Raw genomic sequence first — 17,236 nt, 5'->3', positions numbered from 1 at the left:
GTGTCCTCCCTAATTGTGCATTAATATTTCTGGCTGTCAAAAGTCATATCTGTCAGCAGTATCTACTCAATAAATTTTAGCACTCCTCAGTGTTTTTGGGGTGTCCTCCCTAATTGTGCATTAATATTTCTGGCTGTCAAAAGTCATATCTGTCAGCAGTATCTACGCAATGGATTCAAAGCAGTCCACATATGATCTAAATGAGCAACCAGGTTCTGTCACCAGTCCTGATGTTAGTGTTCCCAGTACGTCATCTGGCCAAGGCGATGTCAAACAACAGAGTGTTTTCAAATTAGTGCAAAAAACAAAAACCAAAAAAAAATTTACTGTATTGAAGCGAAAACGAAGTGTAACTGAGCAAAAGTTAAGTGACGATAAAAAAAAAATTGCAAGCATGCCATTCTACACACGCAGTGGCAAAGAGAGAATGAGGCCTTCACCTTTGGCTATTAGTGGCAGATCCCAAAAAGTTACCCAGCCTACAATTGGTGCACAACTACTGTTACGCGTCAAAGCTGAGCTGCAAGATACCAGTGAGGCATTACAGGAGAATATTTGCTCTGATTCACAAATGACAACAATCCCTGTGGAGAGTCCATCCAACAGTGGGATGTCTAATCGTGAGCATTCTGCTGATGTGTGCCTTAATAGCCCGAGTGTAGCCGGTGATACCCAAATTGAGGATGCCACTTTGGAATTAGAAGAGGATGAGGGGGAGATTTGTGTAGGCGACGAGGGCGCTAATGAGGATGTTGATGAGGATGAGGTTGTTTGTGTAAGTCCTGCACCAGTGGCAGCAGTTCTGGCACGTGACAAGAAAAAGGCCATTGTCATGCCTGGGCATAAAACAAAAAAATCCACTTCTTATGTGTGGAATTATTTCTACCCAAATCCAGACAACAATTGTATAGCCATTTGTAGTGTATGTGAAGCCACAGTCAGTCGAGGGAGGGACCTTAACCATCTTGGAACCTCGTCTATGTTACGCCATTTAACGAGAGTTCATGGCAAAGTGTTGGGAAAAGCTGAAAGTTCTTCCCAAAAGAATACAAGCACTCCCTCATCAGCTAAGACCCTCCGCTCACCGACATACCGACGGCCACAAAATACACCCACCACACCATCCTCATCAATATCCTCAGTAGCGCTCAGAGTTAGCCCGGCATCCCACTTAAGGCTGGATGACTCCGGCACTATTATTGATTCCTCTGAAGAAAGCGTTAGTCCTGCTGCTGCTGTTGCTGCTGCTGGGGGTGAATCGTCATCCCAGAGGCAGGTGAATAAAATGAGCAGTCCTACATTTCAGCAATTAACTGTGAAACAATCCTTTGCGAGGGGAAGCAAATATGACAGCAGTCACCCAGTCGCCAAGCGAATCACAGACGCCATGGCTGCAATGTTAGTGTTAGATCTGCGTCCAATCTCCACCATAAACGCAGCTGGTTTTTCACAGTTAATTGAGGTTTTGTGTCCGCGTTACAGAATTCCATCGCGACACCATTTCTCCCGTAAAGCTATTCCACAACTATACCAAAAAGTGTGTAAAAATGTAGAGATTGCGCTGAAAAATGCCATTCTGCCCACTGTTCACTTAACCACAGATATGTGGACAAGTGGAAGTGGCCAAACCAAAGACTATATGACTGTGACAGCCCACTGGGTTGGTCATTCACCTTCACCAGCAGGAACAGCAGCAGCATGTACACCACTACGTAACATTTGTCACAGGCAGGCCACTCTTTGTATCACCGGCTTCACTAACAGGCATACGGCTGACAATTTGTTACGCAAACTGAGAGATGTGATTGATGCATGGCTTATACCACTCGGACTCTCCCCAGGGTATGTCATTTCAGATAACGCCAACAATATAGTGCGAGCATTACAGCTGGGTGATTTCCAACATATTCCCTGTTTTGCTCACACCATCAACTTGGTGGTGCAGAGCTTCCTACGAAACAACCGTGAGGTGCAGGAGATGCTTTCGGTGGCCCGTAAAATTTCAGGCCATTTCAGGCATTCAGCCACAGCATGTAGGAGATTACAGCAGCTCCAAGAGCAGTTTAACTTGCCCTGCCACCAACTTAAGCAAGAGGTGGTAACTCGGTGGAATTCCACCCTGTACATGCTTCAGAGGATGGAGGAACAGCGCAAAGCCATCCAAGCATATTGCACAAGTCATGACATTGGGAAAGGAGGGGGGATGTATTTCACTCTTGCACAGTGGGGAATCCTTTCAGTGCTGTGCAAGGTGCTGAAACCATTTGAAGTTGTGACATGTGAGGTCAGTGCAGACTCTGCTAGTTTGAGCCAAGTCATTCCTTTAATTAGACTATTGGAAAAGCAGCTTGAGAAAATGAAGGAGGAGCTGAAAGCAAGCAATTCAGCAAAGTATGTTGGCCTTGTCGATCAAGTACTTAATTCGCTTCACAATGATCCTCGAGTTATTAAGATCTTGAACTCGGATCAGTACGTTTTGGCCACTGTGCTTGATCCAAGGTTTAAAACCTACATTGAGTCTTTACTTGTAAATGAGCGAGATGTGAACTTTTGCAAGGAGCTATTGCTCAGCAAGTTGGCCGCTGAACTGGGCCTCGGCTTGACGACGTGTCCTCCTTCACTTTCTCAAGCTGTTGCTCGTAAAAAATTAAATTTCCAAAAAAGAAGCAGGGAAGACACAGGGGGCAGACGAGAACAATTTAACATCTGGGCTGGTTTGAAGGATTTTTCAAAAAAAAGTGTCACTTTGCCCATAAGTCCATCCAATATGAGTATAAACATGCAAAGGATGGTGGAGGATTACTTTCAAGAGGTAGTTGATATGGAAATGTCAGACAGTCCCTTTCCTTACTGGGAAGAAAAGCAAGCTATTTGGAAACCCATGTACAAACTTGCTTTGCAATACCTAAGCTGCCCACCCTCCAGTGTGTACTCTGAACGAGTGTTCAGCACAGCAGGGAACTTAGTCAGTGATCGCCGTAGAAGGTTACTTCCCAAAAATGTGGAGAAAATGATGTTTATAAAAATGAACTACATCTTCCACGAGGAAGGCCTTCACCATCCAAGACATGCAAGCACTGACTGTTCTCTAATGGCGGATTCAAGCGGCGATGAATTGATAGTCTGTGATGATGACGATAACACTGATGAGGGTGAGGATGAAGCTGAAGATGATGCCGATAACATCTTTTTAAAACTTTCTATGTAAGTGTAGGGTGCAATCTACCCCCAAAGAGGAAAGGGACTTGTGGCATTTCCATATCACATACCATCTTGAAAGGCTGCTGTTAGGGCAATTTATCCTTAAGGGTAGGGTGTCATAGACAGAGTGACCCTAAACTGGCTTTGTCCATTTTTCATAATATTGTACAGTCTATAATGGCTGAATTTTTTAGTATTTTATACAAGTGGAGGGGGGCCTAGAGAGACAGAAACCAAACTGGCTTTCTCCATGTCAATTAATATTGTACAGTCTATAATGGCTGAATTTTTTAGTATTTTATACAAGTGGAGGGGGGCCTAGAGAGACAGAAACCAAACTGGCTTTCTCCATGTCAATTAATATTGTACAGTCTATAATGGCTGAATTTTTGGGTATTTTATACAAGTGGAGGGGGGCCTAGAGAGACAGAAACCAAACTGGCTTTCTCCATGTCAATTAATATTGTACAGTCTATAATGGCTGAATTTTTGGGTATTTTATACAAGTGGAGGGGGGCCTTGAGAGACAGAAACCAAACTGGCTTTCTCCATGTCAATTAATATTGTACAGTCTATAATGGCTGAATTTTTTGGTATTTTATACAAGTGGAGGGGGGCCTTGAGAGACAGAAACCAAACTGGCTTTTTCCATTTCTTTACATATTTAACTATAAGTGTAGGGTGTAATATACATTCAAAGACGATGGCTGCATTGCCAATATGCATAGATGGAGAGGAAGACAATCTGTTTTGTGTGTAGAATAGGCCTACCAACGAAGAATTAAACTGTTTTTTGGGATGATTTATTACCTCAACAATTAGATTACTTGTCTCTAAAACAGTTGGAGCACTAAATTGGGTTAATTTAGGCCCAAAAACATGGATTTTCCCAAAAAATAGCAAAACAAAACCAAACAAAACCAAAACCAAAACCAAAACACGCAATGGAGGTTTTGCAAAACCAAAACCAAAACCAAAACACGACGGTAATCCAGATCCAAAACCGAATCCAAAACCAAAACACGGGGGTCAGTGACCATCTCTAATTTTTACACACAACAGTTAAATATAATTTTAAATTTCAAGTGTGTTCTTTTCACCATCATTTCTATTGGCAGTGTATGTTTATAGTCTGTCAATATTACACCACTGGAGAAAACTACAGTATGTTAAGATGACGTGATTTGCTCATTGACTGAGAAAAGGGAGAGACAGTAGAAGAGGTATTTGGTGTCAATTCTTGGAACACAGCACACCTTGTGAATATGATACTTGCTGAGTGTTCTGAAACAGTACAATGAATCACACTTTAAAGGAACACATAACAATCATGGGAAAGGTATGGGATAGTGGCTCATAGTGACTTACTGATTTAGATTAACTCTTGAGCTTAAAGAAAGCATCATTTATATAATCTTTTTTTTTTTTACAAAGAACACACAGTGAAAGCACGGTTGCCAGAGGCCAAACTACAGGTGGTGCAGCTAGTGCACCACACCGGGGCCCATGGAGATAATGGGGCCCACTGCTACCGCACTGCATCACTTTTTTTTTTTCTAAAAATGTATTAACACATTTTTTGCCACCGCACAGGGGCATCACAATGAAAGGAATTGGTGGAGATTGGAAAGCAACAGGCATCCTATCGTGAGGCTGACTGCTGCTGAATGGGGTCCCATAACTCCTTGCGCCTCAAACAGGAAGACACTGCAAGGTAAGTGAGGTAGTCTTAATGAGAGCTCTAGGAGGGGGGGCTGAAATGAGGGAGGGGGCACAGTGTGAGACAGGGAGGGGGGCACAGTCTGAGACAGGAGAGGGGCACATCGTGAGACACGGAGAGGGGCACATCGTAAGACATGGAGAGGGGCACAGTGTTATACAGAAGGGGACCAGGCCGACCCTGGAAAGTAGGGAGACGTGGCAAATATGTGAGAGCCAATTTTAAAAATCTAAAATAAAGGTACATGAATAAAAGTCACTTACAGATGTACCAGTTACACTGAATGAATGAATGAATGAATATATATAATATATATATATATATATATATATATATATATATGTATATATATATATATCATTCCTGAATTTGCAAAGTAGCAACAGGGGCCACTAATAGTACATATTTTTACTACATATTTTTTAATTTTCAGTCCTACTTTGTAACTAAATCTGAGCAAAAGTATCTATACAACCTTTCTATTTCACACATTTTCTTCACTATAAAGAATGCCCAAGGTGATTAATAGTATGGGAATGCCAGTGATGCAGGGACATGCCAGTACACATATGCACAGGGAGAGAGAAAGGGAGGAACAGGAATGAAACAGTGGAAAAAATTATTGCAAAAAAAAAAGTACATTATACCCAGGGTGCAAGAGAGAGGGGGGGGGCTCTGGAGAAAAGGGCTAGAGGATCTAGAAAGAATGAATGAGGGGCGGGGCAGGGGGTAGAGAAGTGGGATATGGGAAGAATGGGGTGGGGGATATCTGTAGAGAATTAGTTCAAATGTGCAACTAGAAAATAAACATGATTTGTACTCAATATAAACATGAATGTGGTGCTACATATGAAGAAATAAATCAAAATATTATATGCTTACTGTTTCCTTTGTGTTTATATATGATTACTGTTCTCCCAATTGATTAATCAGCCACTGTGATCCTAATTGATTTTCTGCCAGTCACTGTGCCTCTAATTGTATGGGTACCAACCAATGTGCCCTTCATTTCTTATTTCTACAACCTTAACTTATTATATTTCAAACACAAGAGGTCACATTGATTATATATGACCACTGTCCCCCCAATTGATTACACCAGTCTCCAGCACCCTTATAGATTCTGTACCAGCCACTGTTCCCCTCACACTCTACCAGCATCTGGGCACCTCATTGTGTACCAACCACTGTTCCCCACATTGATTCTGAACAAAGCACTATCATTTATCTTTTACCAGACAATGTTAGAATCCCTGAATGTAAAACAGCCACTGTACCTTAACTGATTATAGATCAGACACTGGAAATAATTTACAAAACATTTTCATTTAATCTAGTCCACCTAGTTTTCCACCAAGGAATATGGCAGGGCCGTAATGAGGGTGGCGCCGACCACTGGGATGGAATTCAAAGGGGCTTGGGGATGGAGAGCAGGGGGATTATCTTTGTGGTATAATAATAAAGTATAATTAATTCTAAAAAATAAACTGGTAATTTGTTAAGGCAGTGATGTCTTTATTAGGAATAAAAGTATCTATTAAATACTATACTAATACTATACTATTTATTTGGGGCTGGTGGGGGAAATAGGCAATTTTATTAAACGGGAATGCTATTAATTTAACCTCAGAGCTGGTAGGGGGAGAAATAGGTATTTTTATTAAATGGGAATGCTATTAACTTAATGTCAGTTTGGTGGGGTGATATGTCTTTATTAAATGGGAAGGTTAATCATTTAATGTCAGGCTGGTGGGAGCAAAATAGGTCTATTAATAACTATTAAATGTGAGTGCTATTAATTTATTGTTGGGGCTGTTTGTGGGGAAGGAGGCTTATTTATTAAACAAACACTATTAATTTAATGTCAGTTGGTTAGGGGGAAGGACAGTGATGTTAAAATGTTGGGGCTATATGGGGGGAAACACGCATAGTTATTAAATGTGAATGATATTAATTAAACTCTGGGGCTGAGTGGGTGGAAGGAGGCCTGTGCATTAAAACAAAAAGCTATTGATTTAATGTTGAGGCTAGTTGGGATGGAGGGAGGCCTAGATTGTTGACTCATTTATCAATATTCCAGAAGTTGGATAGTAACTATCTCTTTTGGAAACAGGGCCCCAACATTCCAGGATCTGGGCAAGCAGCAACTAGAAGAACAGGTAGGAGAGTATAGCACAGGGTTGGAAATTAGTCTTGCACTTTTAAATGGTTAGGCACGTCCCCAGGTGGTGCACCACCAGCATCTACTCCCACCAAGATGGGTGGGAGGGACGTCAGGGTTCTCTCTTGCCCAGGGCACTAAAATGTCTTGTTGCGAAGTTCCCTCCATCAACGATTAGCTGAATGAAGGGAGCTTTCTTCTGCACCAACTGAGCCAGCCAATCATTAGTGACTGGATCAATCAGCAGAGAGTTTGAGCCATTGAACAGTGTGTAAACAGAACATCTGACAACAGGAAGAATCCCAGTTACACAGTGAAGCGATGAACTGGACAGCGCAATAGGCTAGAGAGATTAGAAGAGGAAGTGAAGAAGAACTAAAGGGAAGTGAGGGAAAGATTAATGAGAAGGAGTGAGTCGGGAAGTCCAGTGGCAGGCTGGGTTGGTACATGTTCTTGGGTGACCTAGTCGGCACCTCGCCCACATCCTGTTGGGTGCCGACCCCTTCCCTTCCTAATGAGCACCGAAGGGTTAAACTCAAACTCAACATTTGTACAGAAATTATTTACCAGAGTTCAAACACTTTAGTATTATTTCTATATCATAAAGTCATAAATGTTTTGCACAGTAAAATATCCAAACCTTGAAAGAAAACTGCCTTATAACAATGGAAGGCAGCTCATGTTGAAAAACACTGCACATGTTAAAGTGAAAAACACACAGTATACCAATAGGCTACACCACCATGTCTACTGTGGCCAGGGGCGTAATTACCAGGGTAGCAGCTGCCATGGGGCCCATCAGAGTCCCTTGGGTGCTAGGAGCTGGGTAGCTGTCACTTGTGTTACTCTGGTCATCTCTGCAGTGTCCGTTGCCCACTGAGCTCCCTGCTATGTGACCGCTGAAAATAGCATGGTGTTCCCTTACTCTATGCGCAAGAAGTGATCTGCAGAGAGGTCATAGCAGCAGAAAAAAAAAAGCCATTGAGCTTGCTCACAGGGTGTCTGGAAACCTTGTGGAACCCTTGAAACTTTTGCTATGGTGCCCCCAACATTCTAGATACAGCTATGCCCGTGGCCCATGTAGGCATATATCAAAAGCACCCGATTATGAAACAAAAGTTCATGCATTCAAATTGTTCTCTATGTTTGCAGTCTCAAATTGTTTCAATATGTTTTGTGAGACCAATTACTATATACACATTCCAGCACCTACCTATAACCGCCCTAAATTAACATAACAATAAAAAAAATAATGCCACAAAAAGAACTTATCCAGTCCACCATCCATTATATTTCTATAAAGATTTGATTACTAAAATCCAAATAACAGAAGCCGTGAGTTCAAGCCATGGTAAATTCACATGTGTGTTTGTGTGTACTTGCATTCCTATGCGTGTGGAGACATTGAACTGTTTACACACAAACACTGTGGAGACCTTAGTCGTAGTGGGGACAAAACATGAGATCCCCACAAAGCTTCCCAAGGGTAATCAATGCAGGGGACCTTGCTGATAAAAATCAGCATAAAAATCTGGCATGTCCCACGAGTCACTTTTGTCGGAACAGCAGTGTGCGTGTGTCTATTCCCAACCTGCTGGCAGCAGTGTCTTAAACACAGATGATCAGCGAGATGACGCGGTGTCTGTCCAAACAGTATCCAGAAACAGTGATGGCTCCAGGACGTATAACTAAAAGCAGTACTGTCTGTACTGTGAGAAGCCCCTCTCAAAAATAGCCTGACACATGGAGCATGTTCACCGCAATTAGACTGAAGTAACTAAAGATGAGCGGGCTCGGATTTCGGTAATCCGAGCCCACCCGAACAGTGCGGATCCGACGGGATCCAAGCACTGTTCGGGTACTTCCGGCCGCCAAAGGAATCCAAAACGAGGCTATGACATCCAAGTCTCGCGTCGGATCTCGCGAGACTCGGATGTCATAAATGCCCCGCTCGCGGCCGCCATCTTCATTCTCCCTGCAACCACTGAAGAGGGAGGTTGTTGAGATCATGTGCTCTGTCCTGCTGATTAGTTTAGTCAAGTGGTGCTTTGTCCAGTGCTCTGTATAGCTGAGTCCAGTAGTACTTTGTCCAGTGCTCTGTCCTGCTGATTCCAGTGGTGCTTTGGCTAGTGTCTGTCCTGCTGAGTCCAGTGGTGCTTTTGTCCTGTGTTTTTTTCTGCTAAGTCCATAGTAATTTTATAATTATAAAAAAATCTTAATTTTTTTTAAAAAAAAAATAAAAAAAATTAATAAAAAAATAATTTAAAAAAAATATAAAAAAATAATTTAAAAAGTATAAAAAATATTCTAGAGCAATATATTCTTGCAGTCCCAAAAAATAGGTACTGCAATCTATATTACAACGTTCACTGTTTCTGCAGTCCCAAAAAATAGGAACTGCAATCTATATTACTACGTTCACTGTTTCTGCAGTCCCAAAAAATAGGAACTGCAATCTATATTACAATGTTCACTGTTTCTGCAGTCCCAAAAAATAGGTACTGCAATCTATATTCCTACGTTCACTGTTTCTGCAGTCCCAAAAAATAGGTACTGCAATCTATATTACTACGTTCACTGTTTCTGCAGTCCCAAAGTGTGTATGGTTTAGGGGTACGCTGTCTTGTGCTGCACATAATGGAGTACGAAAATTTGGAGGATAAAGTAGGGAAAGATCAAGACCCACTTCCTCCTAATGCTGAAGCTGCTGCCACTAGTCATGACATAGACGATGAAATGCCATCAACGTCGTCTGCCAAGGCCGATGCCCAATCTCCTAGTAGAGGGCATGTAAAATCCAAAAACCCAAAGTTCACTAAAATTAGCAAAAAAAGAAAATTGAAATCATCTGAGGAGAAACGTAAACTTGCCAATATGCCATTTACGACACGGAGTGGCAAGGAACGGCTTAGGCCCTGGCCCGTGTTCATGATTAGTGGTTCAGCTTCACCCAAGGATCTAAGCCCTCCTCCTCCCCCCCTCTAAAAAATTTTAGAGACTTAAGCTGTCATCAACAACACAGCAAACAACTCTGCCTTCTAAAGAGATGGCATCACAAATCCCCAAGGCGAGTCCAAGGGTGTTGGTGGTTGCGAAGCCTGACCTTCCCATCACTGTACAGGAAGAGGTGGCTCCTTCCACCATTTGCAGCACGCCCTCTGCATATGCTGGAAGGATCACCCACAGTCCAGTTACAGATTTGGCTAATGAAGGTGTCAATGTTGTACACCGGGAGGAGGATATTGATGTAGCTGGCGCTGAGGAGGAACTTGACGAGGAGGATGCTGATGTGGTTATCTTAAATGAGGCACCAGGGGGGGGAAACAGTTGTTGTCCATGGGATGAAAAAGCCCATTGTCATGCCTGGTCAGAAGACCAAAAAATCCACCTCTTCGGTCTGGAGTTATTTTTATCCCAATCCGGACAACAAATGTATGGCCATATGTACCTTACGTAAAGCTCAAATAAGCAGGGGTAAGGATCTTGGCCACCTAGGGACATCCTCCCTTATACGTCACCTGAAGAACCTTCATAATTCAGTGTTTAGTTCAGGACCTGTGGCTAGGACCATCAGCAGTCCAGGGACACCTAAATCTCTTGGTCCTGTTGTATACACACCACCAACACCCTCCTCGTCAACTTCCTCCACAATCTCCATCAGAGATAGTCCTGCAGGCCATGTCACCGGCATGACTGAGTCCTCTTCAATCCGGGATTCTTCCGGAGGATCCTGCAGCGGTACGCCTACTACTGCCGCTGCTGCTGTTGCTGCTGGTAGTCGGTCACCTTCCCAGAGGGAAAGTCGTAAGAACGCTACGTCTTTCACAAAACAGTTGACCGTCCAACAGTCGTTTGCCATGAGCACGAAGTACGACAGTAGTCATCCTATGGCAAAGCGGATAACTGCGGCCGCAACAGCTATGTTGGTGTCACGGACTTACCTGATCCCCGCCGCTCCGTCCAGCCGCACTTCCGCATTCAGGACCATGTGACCGCACCCGGAGGCGGTCACATGACCACAACCCTAGAGGCGGGGATTTTGAATCCCCTTCAGTATAAAAACCTCACTCTGACACTCGCTGAGTGTTAGAGCAACACTTACCTGTTCCTGGCTCCTGCTCTTCGTGGATTGCAGTGTCTTCCAGTTTCCAGTGTCTTCCTGTGTGCTGATCTCTGCCTGTTTGACTTCCCTGGCTCTCCGTTCCCTGTGTACCGACACGGCTTGCTGACCATTCTCCTATTCTTGTGACCCGTGTACCGAACCTGGCTTGTTGACTCCGAGTTGCCTTCTGATTCTGCCTGACTCCAGTCCTGTGTACCGAACCGGCTTGTTTGACACCGCTACCACCGCTTCACTCCGCTGTACTACATCTTGAGGCGAACCTGGGGACTGCGACCTGCGACTCCTGGCAGCGAAGCCCACCCCGCCTTGCGGCGGTTCTTGGTGAACACCGGGGAGATCGTTAGACTCCGCACCTCAGGTAAGCCAGTGCTAATCAAGATTAGTAATATAGTATCCAGAATCTGTTACAGTTGGTGTTAGACGTGCGTCCGGTGTCCGCCATCTGTGCAGTGGAATTTAGGCGGTTGATGGAGGTATTGTGTCCCCGGTACCAAATCCCGTCGAGATTACACTTCAAAAGGCAGTCCAGAAATATTAGTATCAGATATTAAAGTACGTTCACTGTTCCTGCAGTGCAGAAATATTAGTATCAGATATTAAACTACGTTCACTGTTCCTGCAGTGCAGAAATATTAGTATCAGATATTAAACTACGTTCACTGTTCCTGCTACATCAAAAAAGCATGTGCCTGCCCTGCCATCAACTAAAACAAGAGGTAGTGACGCGCTTGAACTCCACCCTCTATATGCTGCAGAGGATGGAGGAGCAACAAAAAGCCATTCAAGCCTACACAGCCACCTATGATGGGCCACGTGTTTGTGCCGCCCACTTGTGTCGCTAAGCTTAGACATCCAGCTACCTCGGTGCAACCTTTTGGACTAAAAACAATATTGTGAGGTGTAAGGGTGTTCAGAATAGACTGGAAATTAGTGGAAATGAATGTTATTGAGGTTAATAATAGTGTAGGAGTGAAAAAAAAAACAAAATATGGATTTTAGCACTTTTAATGCTTTTTTTAAAAAAAAATCAGAACCCAAAACCCAAAATCAGAACCAAAACCTTTCGTGGGGTGTTTTGGCAAAACAAATCAGAACCCAAAACCTCAAGCTAATCAGAACCCAAAACCCAAAACACCAAAAGTGGCCGGTGCACACCCCTAGAAGTAACCCGGGCCATGCAAATCCCCAAGCACTCAAAAGGGGTGGGGTACCTTTTTCCGATGTTCTAAACCCTGACAACAGTTACCACGGCAACTTGAGGGCGACGCTGTCATTTCCGGCGTAATAGTAATGCCTACTGGTAGTTTGACTGACGTTCAACTAATGCGATCAGTGAATATCCAGACGCGCGAAAATGAGGTCAGTCATTGACGCGACTCTGTTATTGCTCTTCTTAAGGGGGTAATGGAAGCAGTCGATGTATAAATGTATACATGTTTGCCAGACCAGTTGCCTTGTCACACTTCACTAGCTCCTATTGCATACCACTGTGTGCCCGAGAATGTGGGGTCAAACATACCCACACAGTCTTCAACGAAGCTTTGGAAGCACGTTGCCACTCTCTCAAAGGTCCTCAACCTAAACGACACTTAACTGGATCAGTTGGCAGACTTCCTTAGGCACGACATAAGGGTGCACCGGCACTATTACCGCCTCCCAGAGGGTAGACTCCAACTCACGAAGATCAGCAAACTGTTAATGGCTCCCGAGAGTGGAGTGAAGAATTTGGATGAGATGCACATTGATCCGGATGGTAAATAGGAAATCTTGTGTCTGATGTATGCTTTTAAGGTTTACTTTGGTCATGTACATATCTGTTTCCTTTCAGAACCAGTCCAGCTACAAAGCGAGATGCCGATGATGAGCAATACCCCGTGACAGAGGGACAAGTGGTCAAGTGTTTGGTCAACACTTCCATGTCAGAAGAGAGGTGGTCTAGGGACCTGGCTACACAGGACCAGTGCCCAGCCAAGGCTTCCACAGGTAGGTGTAGCATGCATATTGCAGAGCCGTAATGGACCGCTCTACTTCCTTTCAGGTTGCAAAGAAGTGCGCAGAAAAACCTGTGACAGAGAGGAGGTCCAGGCTGTGGAGAAACACCTGATGAAGTTTATAGAGACATGCCGGGTGCTTTTGGAAGCGTGACTGTGTTGTGTGCCTCATTGCTGAACCATGCATACTGAAAGATCAGAACTGGTCCGAGGTGAAATTCTACAAAAAGAACGGCATAGGGACTTTGACGAGGGGTCAAACTTGTTGAAACGATACACAGTGGTTGAACAGGGCTGTAACCCCAATTCTATGTGTTGGTGTAGGCGGGCATCCGGATGTCTTCAGATGGCCAAAATACATAAAATTTTCCTCACCAGTGTTATTATATTATTATTATGTATATATGTATGTATGCGGAAATGTGGAAGTACTCAGAAGGTCAAAATACATTAAACTTTCCCCATCTTGCAGTCCATGTCAGTACTTTAAGCAAAGTGTAAATCTCATGTGGTAACTCTGGTGACAAACAACTCCTACACATATCCCTAGAATGTTCTGTTGACTGGATATTAAGAAAGAGGTGTCCCTACCTGACATGCTCCAGACATGGGTCCTCAGAATGCAATAAAAACAAGTATATGTGTGTGTGTGTGTGTGTGTGTGTGTGTGTGTGTGTGTGTGAATGATGTAACCTGGGGTGAGGGTAATTGTTCTAATGTACAGGGGAGGGGACTGATAAATGTGGAGGGGTGGCAGTGTATTTCTGATTGCTGTAATGCAGAGCGTATTGCTGATGAGGCCAACTTTCTCACTTGTGGTAGGACTATCTTGCGCACTTTGTCCCAACTACATACTAGTCTACCTTAAGAGGGTGCAACATGCACCCAACTGTAGTGCATGTAGCGTTGCCAGTGTGTTTGAAGGGACAGTGGTTGGAAGAAGACCTACCACTGTCTAGAGCAATAGCTCCACCCCTTGTGTGCTGGTCACTCATCCGGCTACACGGGACACCCACACTGAAAGTCCGTCTCCTAATGATTTGTCCACACTTAGCGCATGAGTCCACGAGTCTTCACGAATTGCATCCTTTCAGCCCTGCCTCCATTGATGTAAAGCCTGTTTTGGGTCTTTTTACCACTGTAAAAAGACCCAAAACAGCCATTACTTCACCGGGGGCGGGGCCAAAATGGCACAATTCACAACAACCGCCCCCCTCCACCCATACACTCCTCCTGCCCTCCAGAAACTCCCGGATGTGGCCAACATAAAGTTGACATGTATGACTAACACCTGACTGTAGCTGGTGCAAATAATACAGCTAAAAACAAGCGTACGTAAGAGAAAGCCAGGACTGGAATCGGCCGCTTCACAAATGGGCATACATCTGAACATGAATCAGGACCAAAATATTTTAAATCTACCACATTCTATCTTGAGTTGTCACTAGGTTACAGTGTTCTTGGTTATACATTAAGGGTGCTAAATTTGCAGCCGACCAAACCATGTTGTACAACATGGGGGTGCAAATGCAAAAATGTTTTTGCGCATGAAGCACAAATATTGCATGTTCTTGCACACACACACACACACACACACACACACACACACACACACATATATATATATATATATATATACTGTTCACATCTAGATCTTCACTACATGTTAGAGCTGATAGCTGAACTAGGCCACCCCCTCTCAAAATTGTAAATCCAGTGTACATTTTACCTTTTTGTCCCTGTAGCACAAAATAATTTTTCCAGGTCCAAACCAACCCTAGGAATGGTCCCACCCCTGCACATTATTAATGCATCTCAGCTAAGCTCTTTTATATCTTCGTCTTCATTATTGCTATGATTGATTATATTGACTATCTATTGAATTTGGCTTTAAGAAATTGTTATGATATTTTAGATTTATCTAATCATGTTTACTAGGTGATTGTTAGGAAGGAACTAGTTTAAATACAACTTTTAATCTCTCTACATGCACGTTTTGGAATACCTCATGTCTACAGAAGTCATTTAGACAATGAAAATTCAATTTCTATGACATTAGGTGGTGACATAACAGTAGGGGCATTCTGCACTTTATTTAAAAATTTGCATTCCACCGTTTAAATAGAGATTGAAAGACGATGGTGTCAATTCATTTTGCGCTGTGGATCTGTTGGGGTATATTAAGGGAGAAGTCTGGAAGAGCCAAAAATGAAATGGGACAGTTGACACAGAACACTCAAAGACAAATTCTACAGACAGAACATGCAAAATATTACAGCCAATTGAGGAACAAGGCAAATGTTTCACACAAAAGAAACAACTATGCTTATTTTTAATTACTGACTCCTACTGTATATGCAGATCATAGCTTATGTGGTCGTGACCTGTACAAAGTTTTCCACTATATAAATGAAACAATTCATTTTATAAACTCAGGAGCATTAAATTAATGTACCTCATAGTAATCATCATCATCATCTATTTATATTTTGGTGGCTCGTCACCACTCCACACATCATCCTAAAGCCAAAATTAACAAAAGATCAACTTTATAGCAAAATAATACCAAACACTGCAGAACCTAATTACATCTATAGGTGTCATATATAACTACAAGAACTATATATACATTCCTTTAATACTCCACAGACGCCTAAATAAATGAATAAGCAACTAGGGGGGCAGGGGTTTTAATGGTAAATTTTCTTTTGGGTCCTGGACCCCCAATGCTACCAGACTCCATATCAGTTACTTGGGCTGCTGAGCCTATATTACATTTACATGAACATATAATTGTTTTCAGCCTTAATCTTATATTGCCTCTATTAAGTATAGTAGAATTGTTTATCGGACACTATTAGAATAACAAATTACAAATTTTCTCACCGTCATACAGAAGTCTCCAGGTTTAGTTTACAGTTTAGAGTACAGTTTTTCATTGTCGATTCTCACTCACATTAGCAGTTCCGTGCACATAAAATCTCTCTTAGCAATGAACACACCAAGCTGATCTTAAGGTCCCGTTAAGACCCGCCAAAGAAACACTATCAGTTTCATCTTCTGCGATTTGCAGAACTTCCTCTGCACACCCAGTTTTACACAATGTCAAAACAAGCTGTGTGCAAAGCTCTGAGGCCTGACAGCCCTTTTCATAACAGAGCTAAATTATACATTGTCGAAAATGGCACCCATCAAACTGATACGATCTATATATTATTATTATAAATGTTTTTATGTTGTCAATGTAAAAGTGGAACAATACAAGGCTCAACTGTCTGAATATTGTACCCAAATCTATTCACTCATTTTTGTTTCCCTTCTGTCAATGCTGAAATGAAGCCAGTAGATACTAAAGGAGGTGAATGACATTTTTTTTTAACTATTCCCCTATGGAATTCCCTATCTCACATCTTTTATTCATTGAGGTTAAATGACATATGTCAGTTAAGTTATATATAAATTCAGTCTAATACCGCTTTCATACTGCCGCCCCGGCAAAAACCCGGGATTTTGGTGCAGTATGAATGGGGTATTAGTTCCCAGGGGCAAATGCAGAATTTCAAGAAGGGGGTTTCCAAATGCTTAATTTCAGAAGAAAAAAAACCAAAAACAAAAAAACACTTGCTGCAATACAAATAAAATAGAAAAGTACACTGTGTATAAATGTAATAATTTCATACTTGCCTACTTTGTGCTGTCTACCTCAGAAGAGGGGTGTGGTGGGAGGATGGAAGAGGGCGGGGCCGACAATTCATGGAGAATTGCGTCATTGAGGCCCATCAGGGACAGGATGCGGGAGAATTGCCTGCTATCCTGGGAGACATCCCTGAAATTTGTGAGTCTCATTGCGGGAGAGTAGGCAAGTATGACTAATCATACTTGCCAACTTGCTGAAGTTGGCTTCCGGGAGCGGTGGGCGTGATGGGGGCGGGGCTCGAAAATTTGCGTCATTTTGGCCCTGCTCCCGTGACGTAATGAAGCAAATGCGGGGGGCGAGGCCAAATGCTGCGATTCCCAGTGAATCACGGCGTTTTGGACCT

At 42.9% G+C, this 17,236-nt stretch overlaps 1 protein-coding gene across 2 annotated transcripts in view; it reads right to left on the bottom strand.

Moving 5' to 3' along the window:
• The window catches only part of ADCY7 (adenylate cyclase 7), a 161,941-nt gene that overhangs the window by 111,143 nt on the left and 33,562 nt on the right, over positions 1-17,236 (bottom strand). Inside the window, exon 1 of one of the 2 annotated variants that reach the window (XM_075188852.1) lies at positions 16,083-16,248. The exons of the other annotated variant lie outside the window; for it this stretch is intronic. The gene's annotated coding sequence lies outside the window, so the exon portion shown is untranslated. Of the gene's footprint in view, positions 1-16,082; positions 16,249-17,236 lie in introns of those variants that run through there. 2 annotated transcript variants of the gene reach the window in all.

This window comes from Mixophyes fleayi, chromosome 10 (genome assembly GCF_038048845.1).
Source record: "Mixophyes fleayi isolate aMixFle1 chromosome 10, aMixFle1.hap1, whole genome shotgun sequence".
NCBI lineage: Eukaryota > Metazoa > Chordata > Amphibia > Anura > Limnodynastidae > Mixophyes > Mixophyes fleayi.
This window is presented reverse-complemented; position numbering and strand designations above follow the sequence as displayed.